Genomic DNA, 19,575 nt, shown 5'->3' with positions numbered 1-19,575 from the left:
GGTTTTTAATAGGCCATACTGGGTTATAATATGGTACAATAGTAGATGCAATAACTTTTTCTTTTAGGAGTTCTTGAATTTTCTCTTTAATTTTAGAATATCCTCTCTTAAGATTGTATTGGGATACATCTGTTATTTTAGATGCATTAGACCATTTAATTGTAGTCCATTTTGCTATAGCCAAATTATTTTTAGGAATTGTTACACCCTTATTTGTTGTATGGTGTCCTATTACATCCATTCCAAGAATGTTGTCTAAATTGGTACCTATAAGGAATTTAGCCTTAACAAGTGGTTTGATTATCAAGTGTTAGGAATCTATGTATCCATGTCCCTGGAGCTGATTTCCCTCCTATTCACTCAATTAATCCTGTTTTTTTCAAGGTTTTATAAATGAGTAGGATGTCCTTGTGTCATTGCTACTTGTAATCCAGTATCTAACAACATAGTATCATATGCAGTATTTTTATTTACAGATGGGGTTTCTATTGATATGGCCACTGTAACATATAGACGATTTTCTCCAGCCTTGGCTAGGAAATAAAGACTGCTGAGTTCCTACAGGGAATTCATTAGACTTTTTCTTTTTCATCTATCTGTGGCTCATCTATTAATAGGATTAGGTTTTATAAAGGGCTTATTATTGGGGCACCTGAGTGGTTCACCCAGTTAAGTGTCCAGCTCTTGGTTTCAGCCCCGGTCATGAACTCATGTTTGTGGGATCAAACCCTGCTTCAGGCTCTGCACTGACAGCACAGAGCCTACCTGGAATTCTCTCTCTCCCTCTCTCTCTGTCCCTCCCCTGCTCATGTGTGTGCGTGTGCATGCTCTTTCTCTCTCAAAATAAATACATAAACTTAAAAAAATAAAAGGGGTTACTCTTTATAGTGAATTGGTTATTAAGTGTATATGTGGGTTTGTTTCCCCTAAAAGGTTAGTTATTTCCATTTATTTGCCATTGTAATGACCTTCTATTATTATCCCTATTGGGGTTTTTATTTCCATAATTAGTATTATAAAGTGATGGTCTAAATGGCCTGGGTCAAGAAGACCTTATGGGTTTTACTCTATTAGGTCTATTTACACTAGTTATAAGTCTTTGCTACCTTTCCAGGTGAACAGGCCATGAGTCAATTCAACAAACATTTGTAAAGGACTTCTTAAACCTAAGTCAATGGTAGTAAGCATTATGAAACTCAAAGATGAAGAAGAAAGTGATGGATCCTGACTTCAATGAACATGTAATATTCAGTGTAACATAGTGTATAGACAGAACTGAAGCATAAACAGAATGCTTGGGAAAACTAGAGGAGGGAATGATCAGTGAGAAGGGAGAGCTTGATTGAGTAACAAATTGATCTGAACTTAATGAATTAAATTTAGGTAAGCAAAGAAGAGGAGAATTCACTATAGATACAAGTTTATATGGGGATAAGAGAGAGGTCCCTTTTGCACAAAATCAAGATTAAATCTAGCAATATGGTGAAGAGGGTTTTGCTCCCAGTGTTGAGTCTATCATGGCTTAGGCATTCCCCATCTCTCTTCTCAACTTTGTTTTTCTCCATAGCACATTTTAAACTCAAATATACTTGATAATTTACATATTCATATTCATCGTGTGACTAACAATGACAGGATTGCTATCTGTGCGTACGCACGCGCACACACACACACACACACATACACATACTCACACAAATACTTCCTATTTCTTGCATGACTTATAGCTAGACTACAGTTTCTATTCTCTCTTTTAATTAGATGTGTCTATCTGAATGAGTCCTAGTCTTGTCCACCCTTGGGGTATGCAGAGATCCAAGAAAATATTTTTGTGGGATCTTCATTTATTTAAATTATTTGATTAAAAATATATTACAAAATTCATGAGCCCATTTGAGATACAGTCACTTATCAGTGAACATTTAGTATAATGGTCACAGATGAGTTATTTTGGTATTGGTTTATTCAACAAATGCATTCAAACATTCTCTACAGTATCCAGGTACCATCTCTCCTGTTAAGATTAAGAAACCTCTCTAGGTACTTTATTGCCAAATGTGATATTCCTTTTTGTTTTGTGGGTCCTAATACCATTTATTTAATGCTGACTGCATCATTACTCAAGGCACTACATTATCCATCATGCTGTCCAAGAGTACGAGTTTTCAATGACTTTTTCAGAGATTCTTATTGTGCTTCATTGGTGATGACCAAAAAGTGCAAGCATTATCCAGGGGAATGTAGAATAGTATGAAAGATGATTCATTTTCTCATCACCCTACAGTTACCATTTGGAAAGAATAACAGTGCATCTTCCAACTGTATCTTCCCTTGAACTCTTAAAGCCATAATCACTATCTTCAGGAATGTGGTCTCTTTCAATGTTGATTGTATCATTGCCTTCCACACACTACCATCAGGAAAAAGGATGGATAAAGGGCTTACAGGTGGGGCAAGAACAGCAGTTATATCTGTATAAAAATGTCCATCTGTCCTCTGGCATGGCTTAGGAGGCAAGAAGAAAACAATAAAAAGACCCTTTGTCATTGTGGAGTAATAATCTCAAAATCCTATGAAAGACAGACGTGTAGCCATTCTTGGAGGATAGCCTGATATGTGGCACTCGGTACCAGCAGAAGGGAACTCATAGAATAAAAGGCACCTTCTACTACTACCTACCATCCGTGGGGTCTGTAGACCAGGGTCATCTTAGAACTTGGACCACTAAGAGCTGATGGCACCAAAGGGCTAATATATGGGCTCATACATGTGGCTCAAGCTCAAATGCTGGTGTTAGTCATGTAGCCTAGGCCTTTAAACTCAGCAAATGTCCAACATAAGTGAGAGTCACTCAACATTGGCATGCCAAATAATTTAAGTACCCTAATCTCAGGCAACCATGCAAGAAGAATAACATAGTAGTCAATGGGAGTGATTTGCTCATTAGGCGATTCTTCTGGAGCCAATGCCTGGACATAGGATCCCAGGGTGACATTACAGACTCAAGTCCTGGTGCTCCTTGCAGAATCTGGCTGGTCCCACACATGAAGTAGAGGGTCACAGAATCACTCAAGGTGAGAAATGGAGGTGGGAGTCCACAAAGGACCTAGTCTGAAATCCACATGTCCTACTTGGACAATATACTTCACCAGACCCAAGCCAGTGCCAGACGAGTTAGAAAATTCCAAATAAGGCACCCTAAAGTGTGGGTCTCCTGAGGTACAAGGCATAAGACAGAGGCCCTATGTGTCCATGTATAAGGGAATTACTTGTTATAGCCAATGGAATATACGCAGAAGTAAAGAATATTACTTCCAGCCCTGAAATATAAATACATACAAAGATTTCACATGCACTCTATTATTTATTTATTTATTTATCTATCTATCTATTTATTTATTTATTTAGTTGTTTTCTTCTGTCTACATGTTGTATCCCAATACTATCTTAAAGCCACATGTGAATGGACATATGGGTCAAAGCAAGTCCTCCTCCACCTTGACCCAGAGGAAAAGTTTTGACTATTTATCTAAATGAGAAGTGAGCTGTTTTCTGAACCATTATACAGTCTGACCCATTATATAGTTTGGGGCTTATTTGTTTTAGTATTTTCCTACTCTGATTACAGTCTCACTCAAATGTAAATTCAACAGGGCTTGGGATTTTTGTTTATTTTATATTCCATTTTATTTCTAGTGTCTGGGAAAATATTAGACATGGTAGTGACCTATTGTGATCTATAATTATTGATACTAAGTATAGGGTTCCATATAGGATTCACTTGAAAAAATAACTCAAATATTTAGTGGTACCCAGTTGTAAGAGCTGAATAGTAAAATGGGAGCCACAAGACAAAACAGGAGGAAGATCCAACTTACTGGATTCTTGGATGTTTAATGCTTATTCCAAAGATATTAGGTAAGAAGATTTAGGCCACATGACTTTTAGAACAAAGCTGAGGAGTATATTAATGTGCCTTATTCCTTGGTCACAGAAACTGTGATAAACCAAACCTACTGGTGAAAGACCTTAACAGAACTGAGGGTGATTCAAAGTCCAGAAATGGTGCAGATAACTTGAACAAGAGTTTTATCACAACCTAAAAGACCTTAGTTCTTCCTAGGAAATACATACATTTCCAGAATGCATGGGTCTAGCACATGAGAAATCTAAACTTTATTTAAAAGAATCTATATTGGTTACCATTGTGAACAAGCTGTGTACATTGTAATTACTAATAGGTCATGTTGGCAAAAATAAGATTATTGACGCATGTAAGGCAGAGCAGATAGAATGGCTTTATAGAATAAGCAACTGAGACAGTAGTACAGACTCATTACCCAAGCCTCAATTTTATTTTTTAATTAAAATCAAATAAATATCATTGAGTACTGCAGAGATGTTTGGAAGCATAGAAATACTCATATAATTGTGGTTGGCTAAAGCAAACACAGTATCGATCCTATTTACAATTGTACTAAAACCCATAAGATACCTAGAAATAAACCTAACCAAAGAGGTAAAAGATTCGTACTCCGAAAACTATAGAAGACTTACGAAATAAATTGAAGAGGACACAAAGAAATGGAAAAGCATTCCATGCTCATGGACTGGAAGAAAACATATTGTTAAAATGTCTCTACTACCCAAAGCAATCTATACATTTAACGAAATCCCTGTCAAAGTACCGCCAGCATTTTTCACAGAGCTGGAACAAACAATCGAAAAATTTGTATGGAACCATGAAAGACCCAATGCTATCTTGAAGATGAAAAGCAAAGCTGGAGGTACCCAATTCCAGACTTCAAGCTAATTTACAATGCTGTAGTCATCAAAACAGAATGGTACTGGCACAAAAATAGACACATAGACCGATGGAGCAGAATAGAAAACCTGGAAATGGACCCATAACTATATGGTCAACTAATCTTCATCAAAGCAGGAAAGAATATCCAATGGGGAAAAAAGACAGTCTCTTCAACAAATGGTGTTGGGAAAATTGGACAGCAACATGCAGAGAGGAATGAATTTGGACCACTTTCTTACAGCATACACAAAAATAAATTCAAAATGTGTGAAAGACCTAAATGTGAGATAGGAAAAATCCTGTCAAAAATCCTAGAGAAGAAGACAGTCAACAACCTTTTTGATGTTGGCCATAGCAACTTCTTATTAGACACATATTCCCGAGGCAAGGGAAACAAAAGTAAAATGAACCATTGGTACTTCATCACAATAAAAGGATTTTGCACAGTGAAGAAAACAATCATCAAAGCTAAAAGGTAACCAATGGAATGGGAGAAGGTATTTGCAAATGACATATCAGATAAAGTGTTGGTATACAAAATCTATAAAGAACTTATCAAACACAACACCCAAAAAACAAATAAGCCAGTGAAGAAATGGACAGAAGACATGAATAGATATTTTTCCAAAGACATACAGGTGGCCAACAGACACATGAAAAGATGGTCAATATCACCCATCATCAGGGAAATAAAAATCAAAAATGCTATGAAATACAACTTCTCCCCTGTCAAAATAACTAAAATTATCAACAAAGAAACAACGGATGTTTGTGAGGATGTGGAGAAAGGGGAACCCCCTTACACTGTTTGTGGAATGCAAAATTGTGCATCCACTCTGGAAAACAGTATGGAGTTTCCTCAAAAAGTTAAAAATAGAACTACTCTACAACCCAGGAATTACACTACTAGGTATTTACCCAAAGGATACAAATATAGAGATTTGAAGGGGGACATGAACCCCGATGTTTATAACAGCATGATCAACAATAGCTAAACTATGGAAAGAGCTAAACTATGGAAAGAGCCCAAATGTTCATCAACTGATGAATGGAAAAAGAAGTGTGTGTTTGTGTGTGTGTGTGTGTGTGTGTGTGTGTGCATGCGAGTGTTTGTGTGTGTGTGTATGTGAGTGATAGAATATTATTCAGCCATCAAAAGAATGAAAATTTGCCATTTCCAACAACATGAATGGAACTAGAGTGTATTATGCTAAATGAAATAAGTCAGACAAAGACAAATACCAGATGATTTCACTCATATGTGGAATTTAAGAAAAAAAATAGATGAACATGAAAAAAAAAAAAAAAGAAGAAAGAGGGGGGAAGTAAACCATAGGAGACTCTTAACTATAGAGAGAAAACTGAGGGCTGATGGAGGGAGGTGGGTGGGGGTGGGCTAAGTGGGTGATGGGTGTTAAGGAGGGCATTTGTTGTGATGAGCAGTGGATGTTTTATGTAAATGATGAGTCACTAAATTCTACACCTGAAGCCAATTTAACCATATAGGTTAACTAACTAGAATTTACATAAAAACTTGAAAAAAAAAGCAAAACAAAACACAGTAAATATTGAGTAGAAGTAATTACATAATCCATATTTTTGTTCCAGTGTGTCTAGGTCAAGGTTGAGCTTTCTTTGCTCATTCTCCATTTTGTCCTCTTCTTGGCCTATCCCTGTTAAGCAGCCTTCTGGGTTGAAAAATATCTAGTACAACAGTTGAACCTAGCGTAGCCCAGCTGTCTTATTCCTAATCAAGCCACTCCAAAGTGTGCTAAGTTTTAGAACATTGATGATAAGTAGGAGGTGGGAATGATTAAATGCCAAGGAAAACAAATTATGGATAGGATTCCTTATAATTTTACATGTATAATGTGAAAATTAATTAAAGTCCAAAAGAGTAGAGTAGCTTTAGCAGTAGCATAGCATAAAGAGTTAAAATTCTGAAGCCAGCTGCCTGCCTTTACATTTCAACTTTCCTCCCTACTAGAGTTGCATCTTTGGGCAAGTGGCTTAATATTTCTGTGCTTCAGTTTCCTGATATTTAAAATTGAGATAGAAATAATACTTACTTTATGGAGACTGCATGAATTAATATTTGGAAGGTTGGCAGACTGAATCATACATGATGTAAGAGTTCTATAAAATAAAATAATTGTGTTTAAAATTATTTGATGAAGTCCATTAAATGATACACTTACTTTATGTATATGTGTGTGCTTTTCAAACTGCTTTTATTGCTTACCTTATGGTTGATTAAATATTATGCCTGAGACTGGGAAAAAGCTTCTTTGACAGTTGGGAACCGGTCTGGCACTTAAAGCTACTGGTCATGGTATTGTTCAATCCTGTGGGATACAAATGATCTCGCAGAATACCAATATCAGACAAGGGCCTCTTTGTGACATTGATAAAATGAGATGAAGAAGAAGGAGAAAGACAAGGAGAAGACGACGGCTTGACCACTTTATGAGTTTGTCAAGCACCTCTCCCATGCAGAGTCTTCACCCCCAAGTAACAGGAGTGGTCACTGTTTCTTTACACATTACAACTTTAGTGTCACTAGTTCTTCCCTTTTTCTAGTTACGGTTTATTAAAATATACAGTTGTAGAGTTACCCCTGCTTTCTGACATCACCCATTCTTTTGCTTCCTTGAACTTCCCCCCAAGTCATCTAACCAAAGCACACAGCCTGGAATAAACCTTTTCTAAAACCCTCTTCCTGACACCTCATGGTTTTCCCTAGTATGTGGTCTACCTCCTTCCAACTTGTCCAACTATGGTGGATTCTTGGTTGTCTTTGGCTAGAGGGTATTGACAGACTACTCACTATGTATATACTTTTATTCATATAGAGTATCCACATTTTTAACATTTATCCACGTTTGAATCTATGCAATTCAGTCTTGGCTATTGAAAAGGCTTTGAAAGTGTTAAATCTGAAATCACCTCAATTTTTACAACTGTCTCAAATATGGTAAAATAATATGGATAACAACAAAAAAAAACCCTCTGTGTTTGAATCCAATACTATCAACCAGCAGCAGGTTTTTTTGCACTTTCTGCATGTAATATTATTGTTATTCACATTACATTTCTGTGCCAAATAAGAGAGATTATTCATTGTTTGATTTGGTGGGGTCTGGGTTTTCTGAGGTTTTGTTCCCCTTTTGTTTCCTCAGATTTATGAGCCTGGCAAGCTTTTCTGTCTGTTGCTGAAAAGACTATTGTGCCCGTGTACACACGGTCCTAGCAAATAATTTATTTCAGACTTCCAAAAACAGTCTTTTTTTCACCCTTAAAACAGGAATTCTTTATTTCAGTCATCTGTCCAATCTTAGTAGTGATTCTATAATGTCAGTATTCATTTTCAATAAAAATAAGGAGAAAGTTAAAGTTGAGAAGGCTTTGACATAGATGAATGGAATAGTGCTAAAAATGATTCAAAATTTTATGCTATTGTCACAAAAATTTTGGTCAAGTATAAACTTTTAATTAAAAAAATTTTTTTTTGCTTTCTGTTTCTTTTATTCTAACCTTGAATGTTACGAAAATAAACATATTTAATTTTAGCAACAACACATTGGAATGGAAGTCAACGATCCCATTAGTTCAAAGAACAACATATTTTATTTGAGTTTAAAAAGAAAAATCCTTTACCTTGACTTATCTGGATGGTTATCTGTGTTGTCTAGAGGTGTATCTTTAATGACAGAATTATGTTATTATTTCTCCACTTTTATGACTTTGAGAATTGTGCCCTAGACCTGATGATTCTATTGCCTGTTAATTTGTGTCTCTTGATCCATTACAAAATATTATGATCTTGTCTCATTATATGTGTATAATTATATACCTTGTCACATTATTCTATTATAGAGCTAGATGAGACTCTGCGAATTGGTGTAGCTCATGCTCTGAGGTACAGAACAAACTTTGCGGCAACTATCCTTAAAAATAGTCTTTTCTTAAAATTCCCCAAAGGAGATGATGATTCTTCAACCTTTCATTCTAAAAAGAAACCTGACTTTTAAAGGAATGACCAGAGAGACCTTGACCATAACCCATAACAACTTGACAAAGGTACACATTTATCATTTGGTTTTGAAGGTCTCATACTAAACCCTGTGATAACTGACATTTCACAGAGTCTGTGGGTATTGTGTTTTCTTCTTCCCTGTCCTGATCATCCCTTTGTCTACTTGAACATGGACTATACTGGGATTAAATGCCGGGATTATTGAACAGGAAAAGATGAGTCTCATTTTAGCTACGCTGTTGGCAGCAGCACTATTCCAAACCATTTATTTTGCAACCTCTATGAAAACCAGCTGCAGGTCTCATATGAGGGCAAAAATTAGCATGCATTCGGGAGAATTTTTATTCATGTTTTCATCAGCTGAGAAATGACAGTTTTGACTCAAAACTGCTCAGGAATAGTTTTGCCAACATTTGCAAAAAAAAAATGGTATAAATTTGCTCATCAAGAAGTCTTTATTAGTGATCGTGGGAAAATCACTCAGTCCCTCTCTTGCTTATTTTTTTCTATCTCAATACTGACAATATTTACTTCTGTGAAACTCACGTAAAACATGTGTTGACATGGAGCAAAACATTCCTATTCTATATACCTTTAGGGAATAATTTAACATTTTGGAAAAGGAAAAAAAAAAGACCATTGGAAAACCAGGAAGTATTTTATTCTGTAATATTTTTAAAAACTGAAATAGTACTTCTCACAACTGTTACAGAAAGTAAAATATACTGGTGTTGATAAATTAAAGTATATTTTCATAGTCATTTATCAGTAGGAAGTCATTTTTGTATTTGGCACTTAATACATATGTTTTCCTGATTCTGTGTTTCTCTACAGAATACACATTGTATTTTATTTTGGCATTAGACAACAGCACGATTTCTCATATACCTTTGGCTAAAGACAAGTAATCCTTGTCTTGGAAACTTATACCCTTTGAGCATGCAGTCTCATGTGTATTTATAGAGACTAAAATTTTACCCTTAATGCTCAGATACATGGTCTAAATGATAGGGAAGAATAGTTAGAATTTTAAAACATAATGTTCCCAAAAATCTCAAGTTAGGGTTACTTTAGACGAGATGAGGTAAGGATAAACTAAACAAACTAAGTCATGCAATTATGTGGATATATCACATATGTTGAATTGGTGTTATCCTTCTATGCAGGTTTGGAAGGAATTAGTCCATAATATTTCTCTACATCACTTACAGACTTTCAGAATTAGAAGGAATATTAAGAGATCATGGTTGATCCCTTTATTTCATAGGGAAAGAAGACTCAGAAAAGCAAGTAAGGACTAGAATCTGGATTTCTCTTGATCCCACCCCCACTCTTTCCTGCAGTGAGCCCCTTTTCTCTACTTTCTGTCAAGTCTATCAGCTTCCAGTGCACCCCTCATTTCAAGTAGATGATTCATATGCTATGTGGCCCTTTTTCACTTTTACAACTACAGTAGCTTCCAGAAACTGGCAAATCTAAGAGACGCTCTCACAGAGTTGCTTCATTAGCAGTATTCCTTCCACCCAGGCCCACAACAACTTTCAAAGTTCAAGCAGACACACAAATAGTTTCTAATTTTAACATATGGTACTGAGACTCCTGGCCTTTCAACACGCAGGGGACAGACATTTGCTTATATATCCTGCAGAGACCTACATGACTGGGATCTCTAAACCTCTCTCCAGGTGGGAACTACCATCAGCAAGAAGTCTGGTCTTAACTCTAAAGGGTTATAATAAAATTTATGTACAATTGTTTCTCTTTCATCTATCAAGTAATGCCCTACTGGTTCTCATGAGGTAGGATTGCGTTCTCTCTTATCCTCAGTCTCATATAGGAGAATGATGAAGTTGTTTGCAATCTAAACATGTAGGTAGATAGTGTTTGTTCTCTATGCATTTACCCAAAGGGAGGTGCTAGGCCTCAAGCTCAACCTGTGGAAGCCAGCATGAAGCTCAGTGTCCATTAATGAGATAATCAATCTATTTTGAAAATCTCAACCATTCCTGACTCTTCATTTACCTTTGTTTTTTTTTTCCTGCATTTAACTTTTGTTTAGTTCGTAGTAGATTAAAGATGGCTGAAACTTCTTTGCTATTCCTTTCATTGAGAGACAATATTCCTCCCTTTGTCAGCACTAGTTTTAGTAAGTTTGACTGATAAAATATAGTGGAAATGACATTCTGGCACCTCTGTGGCTCACTCACTAGAAATTTTGCGGCTTCCACACAGGTCCCTTGGAAACCTGGGTCAAGTCAGCTATCTTGTAGGAAGTTTGACTCCCTTTAGACTATTAGGCAATGAAAAAGCCCAAATATGAGGAAGACCACACTGAGAGGCTGCATGGAAAGAGAGAAAACCCAGAGAAAAAGGAGGTCAGGTAGCTGTTAGCTTTTATATCCGTTCTAACACAAGTACTAAGCAAATTAGTTAAGTGGCTCTCTTGAATATTCCAAGCCCCCACAATGATGATGTAGAGAACTGTGGAATCCACATGGCAGCCAGAATCAAGGTCCAAGACATCTGATCCAGTTCAACATCCCAAGCATACCCGGTCATTTGAGCTCCTCCACCTGAGTCCCAACCATCAGACAAACTGTCCCCATGGTACCATGCCCAAACTCCTGAACCACAAACTTGTGAACACAGTTTCTCGGTTGTTGCTTTATGCTGTTAAGTACTGGGGTGGCTTGTTATTCAGCAGTAGAATACCAGAAAATGATTTGATTCCAAAACTAAGACTCTACTTTAACAGAACCTAAAACATGTAGCATGGGCTTTGGGACCAGGTAGAGGATATAAGCTAGGTGTGAAGAGGGAGAGATTAAGGTCAATATGCATGAGCAGAAACAGCCCTTGGTGCCCTACACTAACCTTGAAAGCATAGTGCTTATTGCTTTTAAAGGATATTTCTCAATGGCCAACTTAACTTGAAATGCCACTGGGAAATGTTATCTCTGATTAACTACTGATTTAAACCCATCACACTCTGTTGGACATGACTTGAAACATACTGCCACTGGGGCACCTGGGTGGCTCAGCCGGTTTAAGTGTCCAACTCTTGGTTTTGGCTCAGGTCAGGATCTCATGGTTTGTGGATTTGAGCTCTGCATTGGGCCCCACACTGATAGTGCAGAGCCTGCTTGGAATCCTCTCGTTCCCTCTATCTCTGCCATTCTCCTGTGCACTGTCTCTGTGTCTCTCTCAAAATAAATAAAATTAAACAAAATTTTTAAAATTAAAGAAAAATATGGCCACCGCCATACTCAGTCTCTTAAAATAATTCCCAAACTAGCTCACAGTGCTGATTTTGGGCTTACTTGTTTCCACAGTTCCTCCACTCTAAGCTATCTCTAGAATGACCACCATCAGCCTTCAAAATAATTGACTAAATTATGAGTTACTACAAATAAAAGTCTAATTCTTGCATTGAATACTCTGCAGGTTAAAATCCATAGTCATCATCACATATAAGTATATTCACAGTTTGACTCTAACTACCTTGCTACTAATAAATACAGTGCCCCAGGTTTCCTGTGCTTTTGGGGCATTTATGTTTCTTTTATTTTTTGGAACAAGCTATGCACTTTCATGCTTTTGTATTTATCTCCCTTGTAAATCCTTGCTTATTTTTTAGGTCAAACTCAAATGTCACCTTTATTCTTTCTCACAAACTCTGTTGCATTCCCCACTAACCAATGAAAATCATTCCTTCTATGGACATCCTAATATACTGATTCCTGTTTTCATTATAGTGGTTATTGTTTACAAAATACTTTTTGGACACCCTATCTCTAATCCTCAGAAGACTTTGAAATCTCTAGAATTAAGCTTGTTGTCTTATTTATTTGCAGATCCTCAGCCTTTCCAAAAGTTCTCAGAGTTACAAAGAGCTTAATATATATTTGTAGAAAAAAAAATGACAATATTCCCGTACGCAGTGAAAATATAGTTAAAGAACAGTCCTTGATATCCAAGTATACAATAATGCATGTCTTCATTTTAGTCTTTAGTTCCTTCTGATTTTATGGAAATGGAAATATTTAACTTGTAATATCTAAGGTATATAATAAAATGTATTAGTTAATTCTTACGATTTATATGTGTCTGTGTTTATGTGATGTGTACGTGAAGGACAAAGAGTATTAATTTGGCTTAGAATCTGTATGGTCCATATAAAAATCAAAAAGATTCACATTTATAGCTTCTACTATTAGTTAGATACAATTAGCAATTTTTTAGTAATTGAATTACGTTATAAATTACATTATAGTTCTTGAATTGTACTTTTAAATTATTCTCATATAAATAAACAAATCATTTACACTATTGTGTTAAATAATCTAATTTATTTTATTTACTTTGTTACTGAATTATTTTGCCAAAATGATTTGTAATGTAATGATTGCAAATAAAAATAGTTCTAACTTGGGGCGCCTGGGTGGCTCAGTCGGTTGAGCGTCCGACTTCAGCTCAGGTCACGATCTCGCGGTCCGTGAGTTCGAGCCCCGCATCGGGCTCTGGGCTGATGGCTCAGAGCCTGGAGCCTGCTTCCATTCTGTGTCTCCCCCTCTCTCTGCCCCTCCCCCGTTCATGCTCTGTCTCTCTCTGTCTCAAAAATAAATAAAACGTTAAAAAAAATTAAAAAAAAATAGTTCTAACTTAAACTCAAAATATTATCAAACTATTCCTAGAAGATTTGAAAGCTTTTAGATATCTTCTTCTTTTCTAGAATGCAAACTAAAGCCAAGATATTTCAGTTTATAAATGAACTCAGTGCCTAGGACACATTACCATTTGGAGAGTAAAATACTTTTTCACTACCCTTGAAAACTTATACCCAGATTATGTTGGTATATTTACTCAGTGACAGTAAAATAACCAGTTCTCACATTATCCACTCTATTTTGTGGGGAGCAATGGCTATTAAATTTTTGTTCTTAAATTTTTTTTTCTGTTTTCTTCCTACCACTAGCATACAGAATAAACCTAATCTTCCACAGAAAAACCCTTAACTTATTTCAGGACATCAGCTCTGGATCCCAAAATATTGATTGTCTATGTGGGGAAATTTAATTTTATTAAGTCTATCAGAAAATGTATGGGGCGCCTGGGTGGCGCAGTCGGTTAAGCGTCCGACTTCAGCCAGGTCACGATCTCGCGGTCCGTGAGTTCGAGCCCCGCGTCCGGCTCTGGGCTGATGGCTCAGAGCCTGGAGCCTGTTTCCGATTCTGTGTCTCCCTCTCTCTCTGCCCCTCCCCCGTTCATGCTCTGTCTCTCTCTGTCTCAAAAATAAATAAATAAACGTTGAAAAAAAAAATAAAAAAAAAAAAAAAAGAAAATGTATGAAGACCCACTCTGTGCCAAGTGTTGTGCTAGGCATTTATGATACAACCCCCTTAATTGTGGATTGTAAATAAAATAACAGAAATAAAGAATTTAGTATAGTGTTTATTACTTAGGAAATGCTTTGTAAATGTTAGCAATTATTATTGAATACTGGGAAATCATAACTAGCTTACTTCTTTTCCCTAAATGCAGCCTATATCACATTAATTCGTGTCATGAACTCATTCTACTACTACTGGGACTTTTCCATTCATCCTTCTTTTTATTTATGACTGAATCATCATGTAAATTTTGAATGTTTTATTTTTCAAATTTGATTTTCACTTATGTTAAATGTTATCTTCATAGAAAATGCCGATCATTCCAGATGCTGTCTATATTTCTAGATCTTAATTATGTTATACAATATATTTCCTACTCACCCATTTTGTGCATTCTGCATTTAATTAACATGTTTACTATTTTGAACATTAGGTAATACAAGTCCAAAGCCAAAATATTGGGTAATAAGTCATTGACCCAACTAGAAAGTAGATATGCAGATATTTTCTTATAAAGTTTATTTATTTATTTGAGAGAGACAAAGAGGGAGGAGGGAGAGGGGCAGAGAGAGAGAGGGAGAGAGAGAATCCCAAGCAGGCTTCACACTGTCAGCAAGTGGCCCGACATGGGACTTGATCTCTTGAACTTTTGAAATCATGACCTGAGCCAAAATCAAGAGTCAGTTGCTTAACTGACTGAGCCACCCAGGCACCCCTAGAAAGCAGATATTATGGAGAGAATTTCCTTCTTAGTGTCTGAGAGATGAAATTTTATATATAACAATAAGAGGGTAAAACTCTGAAGTTTCCTTTGCAAACACTAGCATATTAAAAGTTCTTCTTAAGTCTTACCCTAAGTAGTTAAAAATGCTGTTCCACCTACACTGAGTCTTGTTTGACTCTGTGAGTGATAGCCTGACATGAGATTTACTATACAAATACAGACTATCAAACCAACAAATTCACCGATTTACAGACCAGAGGGACAAATTCTAAGTAATCATTATCATAATCATATCCAAAACAATAATAATAATATTTATATAATTAGTTAACTGAGACATACCATGGTAAACACAAAAAAAAAAAACATGAAAGGAAAGAAAAAGCAGACTTAAACAAAGCAGCAGATGCCTCTATTACAGCTGCCAAGAGACACAAGTCCTTTTTATGCAGACCATCTGAAATTTATTGTAAAACTTTTGTCGGCTGAAAGCTATCCATACCTACCAGACGTGCCATTAAGGGACAAGTGCCATCTCTTTTACATAAATGATACAATGCCCAGAACAAGTCATCTGTGGAATAATGATATCACTTTTGATATTCCTGAAAATGGTATCAAATAAGTGGTAGACAGATTTATTTTACTTGTAAATGCGTACTTGTCTAGCACCCACTCACACAGATATTTGTTTAAAGGGTTATATCTTATTCTGCTCTCCTGAGGTACTGCGTAGACATTTAATATCATCTGCAGGGAGCAGACAAGACTAGAATCGCCATTATTTCACATATTTTTGAATAGCTGTCCACGTAGACCCTTAGGACGGTGTCTCCTTCGTGCTACATTGCAAGCACTCTGTTTTACTGCAAGCCAGTTATAATTACAACGGCAAAATAAAAAGCCACCCAAGCTCCTTAATTATCTGAATATATTATTCTTTAACATAATTGTTTTAATGTTTATTTATTGATTGATTTTGAGAGAGTGGGGGAGGGGCAGAGAGAGGGAGACACAGAATCCGAAGCAGGCTCCAGGCTCTGAGAAGCTGGCAGCACTGAACCCTACATGGGGCTCGGACCCACGAACCATGAGATTATAACCTGAGCCAAATCTGGATGTTCAACCATCTGAGCCACCCAGGCACCCCTGAATATGTTATTCTTTTAAAAAAAAAGTGTTTTTTTTCCAGGTTTTCTGAATGGCTCATCAATTCTGACAGAATCAGAAAGGAGAATGTTAACTGGGGCGGTCAGCTATTCTTAAAGGACTTATTCACTCATTTTTAAGGCTAGAGCCCTTTCTAAAAGTTTTATTGTCATTAGAAGCAACAATGGATTACTGATTCCTAAGGATACCAGCTTACCAGTATACCTAAGAATGTTGGCAAACAGTAGGCCAGCAAGGTGGTGGCATGTTCTTTTGATTCTAGTTCTCTGGACACTCAGTTGAGATGACTTAACCCCTTGAAGACTCAGCAATGCTGTGTGTGTGTGTGTGTGTGTGTGTGTGTGTGTGTGTGTGTGTGTCAGGGGGTGGCTGACAGCATTTGATAACTCCTCTTTGATCCCTATCGTTGTCTCAATTCAACTCTTTGTCATTTATTACCTTTCTTATTGCAGCAGACTCCTAACCAGTTTCCTGGCCTCCACTCTGACCTATTCAGCTCTAAAGGAAATCATGGAGAACCTGGAATGTCCACTACCTTTGAGGTAAGGAAAACTGGAGTCTGACCAAAGCACTTAGAGTCAGAGAATATCAGATCCCAAGGGCAAAGAGCACCTGACAAAGAGGGTCAATGACAACAACAGTGGAGACACCAAATTTGTTGTCAGATATGGAAATGTGGTACAGTTTATGGCTAGAGCAGTTTATTATTTTTTTTAATTTTATTTAAATCCAAGTTAATTAACATATAGTGTAATATTGGTTTCAGGAGTAGAATTTAGTGATTCATCACTTACCTATAACAACCAGTGTTCATCCCAGCAAGTAATGCCCATTACCCATTTAGCCCATCCCCTCACCCACCTCCCCTCTAGGTTATTTAAAGAAAATAATGTGTGAGGTAAGTGTTTGTAAGTTTTCATTACCCCATTTTATTTTTACTCAAAGCTGATCATGATAGCCTCCTGTTAAGGATATCAATATCAGTATCAATATATATATATAATTATAACAGTAATAATAATATTTATATAATTAATTATATATATACATATATATACATATGCATATATATATATTATATTTGATCACTAGAGCAGTATCACACATTGTCTTAGTCCATTTGGGCTACAATAGCAAAATACCATAGACTGGGTGGCTTATAGACACCAGAAATTTACTTCTCATAGTTCTACAGGTTGGAAGTCCAAGATGAGGGTTCCAGCAGGATTGAGTAAGAGCCTTCTGGGTTGCAGACTTCGTATATTCTCACATGGTAGAAGGAGCTAGGGAGATCTGTGAGATCTTTTTGTAAAAGCACTAAACCCATGAATGAGGGCCCTGATAACCTCCCAAAGGCCTCGCCTCCAAATACTATCATGTTGTGCATTAGTATTTCAGCATTAATTTTGAGGGTGAACAAACATTCGGCCATAGCACACATGTAGCACGCATTTAAATTATTTAACTTTACATTATTTTTGAAAGACAACAATGAGGAAATAATAAACAAATAACTTTTTGGTTTCTTGACCTTTTGCAAAAATGAAAAAGTTAAAAGGATTTCTGAATCCCTTAAGTGTTAACAATTTATAATTTAATAATCCACAAGAAGTATAGCAAGTACTAATTTAATAATTTTTGAATCAAAATTATTCTTTCTCTCTGTTTCCTATTTTGGCTAGCATTACATTTTTTAAAACTTTCTACTTTCTATGTCTTCTTATGGTAACCAAAGGTTTGGAGTGGAAAAGAAACTTGAGATTTAAAGAAATGACTAGAAATGGGTCTCTTCTTCAATAATGTCGATCCAGGAAAACAAACAAAAGAGCAGGAAGCGGGGGGCACAGTTTTCTTTGGGCAGCAAATATATGAGACATATTTCAGCTAGAGTTCAAGATTTTATTGGTAAATAAAAGGAAGAGCTTGGATTCCATCCAGATCTAGTTTAAATTAAAGCACAGGTAGTAACTTCACAACGGAGGTAAAGGAGAGAACAAATAAAATGTGTGTATTTATTTTTGAGTGAGAGAGCACGAGTGGGGGAAGAACAGAGAGAGAGGGAGACAAAGAATCCAAAGGAGGCTCCAGGCTGTGAGCTGTTAGCACAGAGCCCAATGTGGGGCTCAAACTCATGGACCACAAGATCATGACCTGAGTTGAAGTAGGGATCATGACTTGAGCTGAAGTCAGACACTTAACCGACTGAGCCACCCAGGCGTCCCAGAAATATGTTTAGTTCTTGAATCTCTAATTAGTTTTTCTCTTTCTAATGATATACTTACCAAACTTATAGGGTTAAGAGAAAGGAAAGCTATATACACAAATGGAAATAACACTTGGACTTTGGCTAGACACGTGCCTCATAAATTTCAAGACTTTGACACTGTAATTATTAACAACTGGCAATGAAACATTCTGTTTTAATCTTCTTATACTTTATAGTAAATATCAATTTGATACTGATACCAGATGCATTAAAGCAATTGATTCGATAGCTAAGCAATTGTCAGTGAGAAATACAGAATATTCTTCTGGGAAGGGGTTTTGGGGAGTGAAGAATGATGTTCTTTGAATTCTGATTGCTTGATGAACATTTTCCTTGATTACACACAGTAAAACTTTCAGTGTTATTTTCAATCATAACAAGAAACAGACAAAATGAAAATTTATTTTTGTAAAGTAAATGGACTGGTAAGAATATATAGGCCTAAGATATTAATTAAAACCTCAAATACAATTATTACTGACAATTTTAAAAGGACTAAATGCACATGATATAATTAATATTTGCTGTGATTTAAAACTTCCTCTGTAATGAATGGAGATAATTTCCTCATGTTAAATATTGCCTGAAATTGGAGTATGACAGCTAACCATCAAATACAGTTTTCTCTTGGAGGCATCATTATTTTTTAGAGACATATGTGCTAATATTTAAAATTTTAGTGTTTATTACTTTAATAAAGTAACAAGGAATTTCCTAAGGCCAACTTAACTACTCTATGAAAAGTGATTTCTTTTTTTTTTTTTTTTAATTTTTTTTTTTTCTTCTTCAACGTTTTTATTTTTTTATTTTTGGGACAGAGAGAGACAGAGCATGAACGGGGGAGGGGCAGAGAGAGAGGGAGACACAGAATCGGAAACAGGCTCCAGGCTCTGAGCCATCAGCCCAGAGCCCGACGCGGGGCTCGAACTCACGGACCGCGAGATCGTGACCTGGCTGAAGTCGGACGCTTAACCGACTGCGCCACCCAGGCGCCCCGAAAAGTGATTTCTTATGCAGGTGATTTCCTGTCTCTTGTTTCAAACTGGATGATATTTTATGAGAAAACTTGTAGAATATATTACTTTAGATCCAGAAAAGAAAAACACACTCAGAAAAGACTTATTTGGCAATCTATCTTCTGCTGAAAAGCAGACTTTAAAATCCTATTTATGTTTCCAATTA

This window comes from Lynx rufus, unplaced genomic scaffold (genome assembly GCF_022079265.1).
Source record: "Lynx rufus isolate CCGP_SWC_20201006 ecotype Redwood Valley unplaced genomic scaffold, mLynRuf1.p SCAF_5, whole genome shotgun sequence".
NCBI lineage: Eukaryota > Metazoa > Chordata > Mammalia > Carnivora > Felidae > Lynx > Lynx rufus.
The sequence above is the reverse complement of the archived record's forward strand: the minus strand, read 5'-3'. Positions refer to the sequence as shown.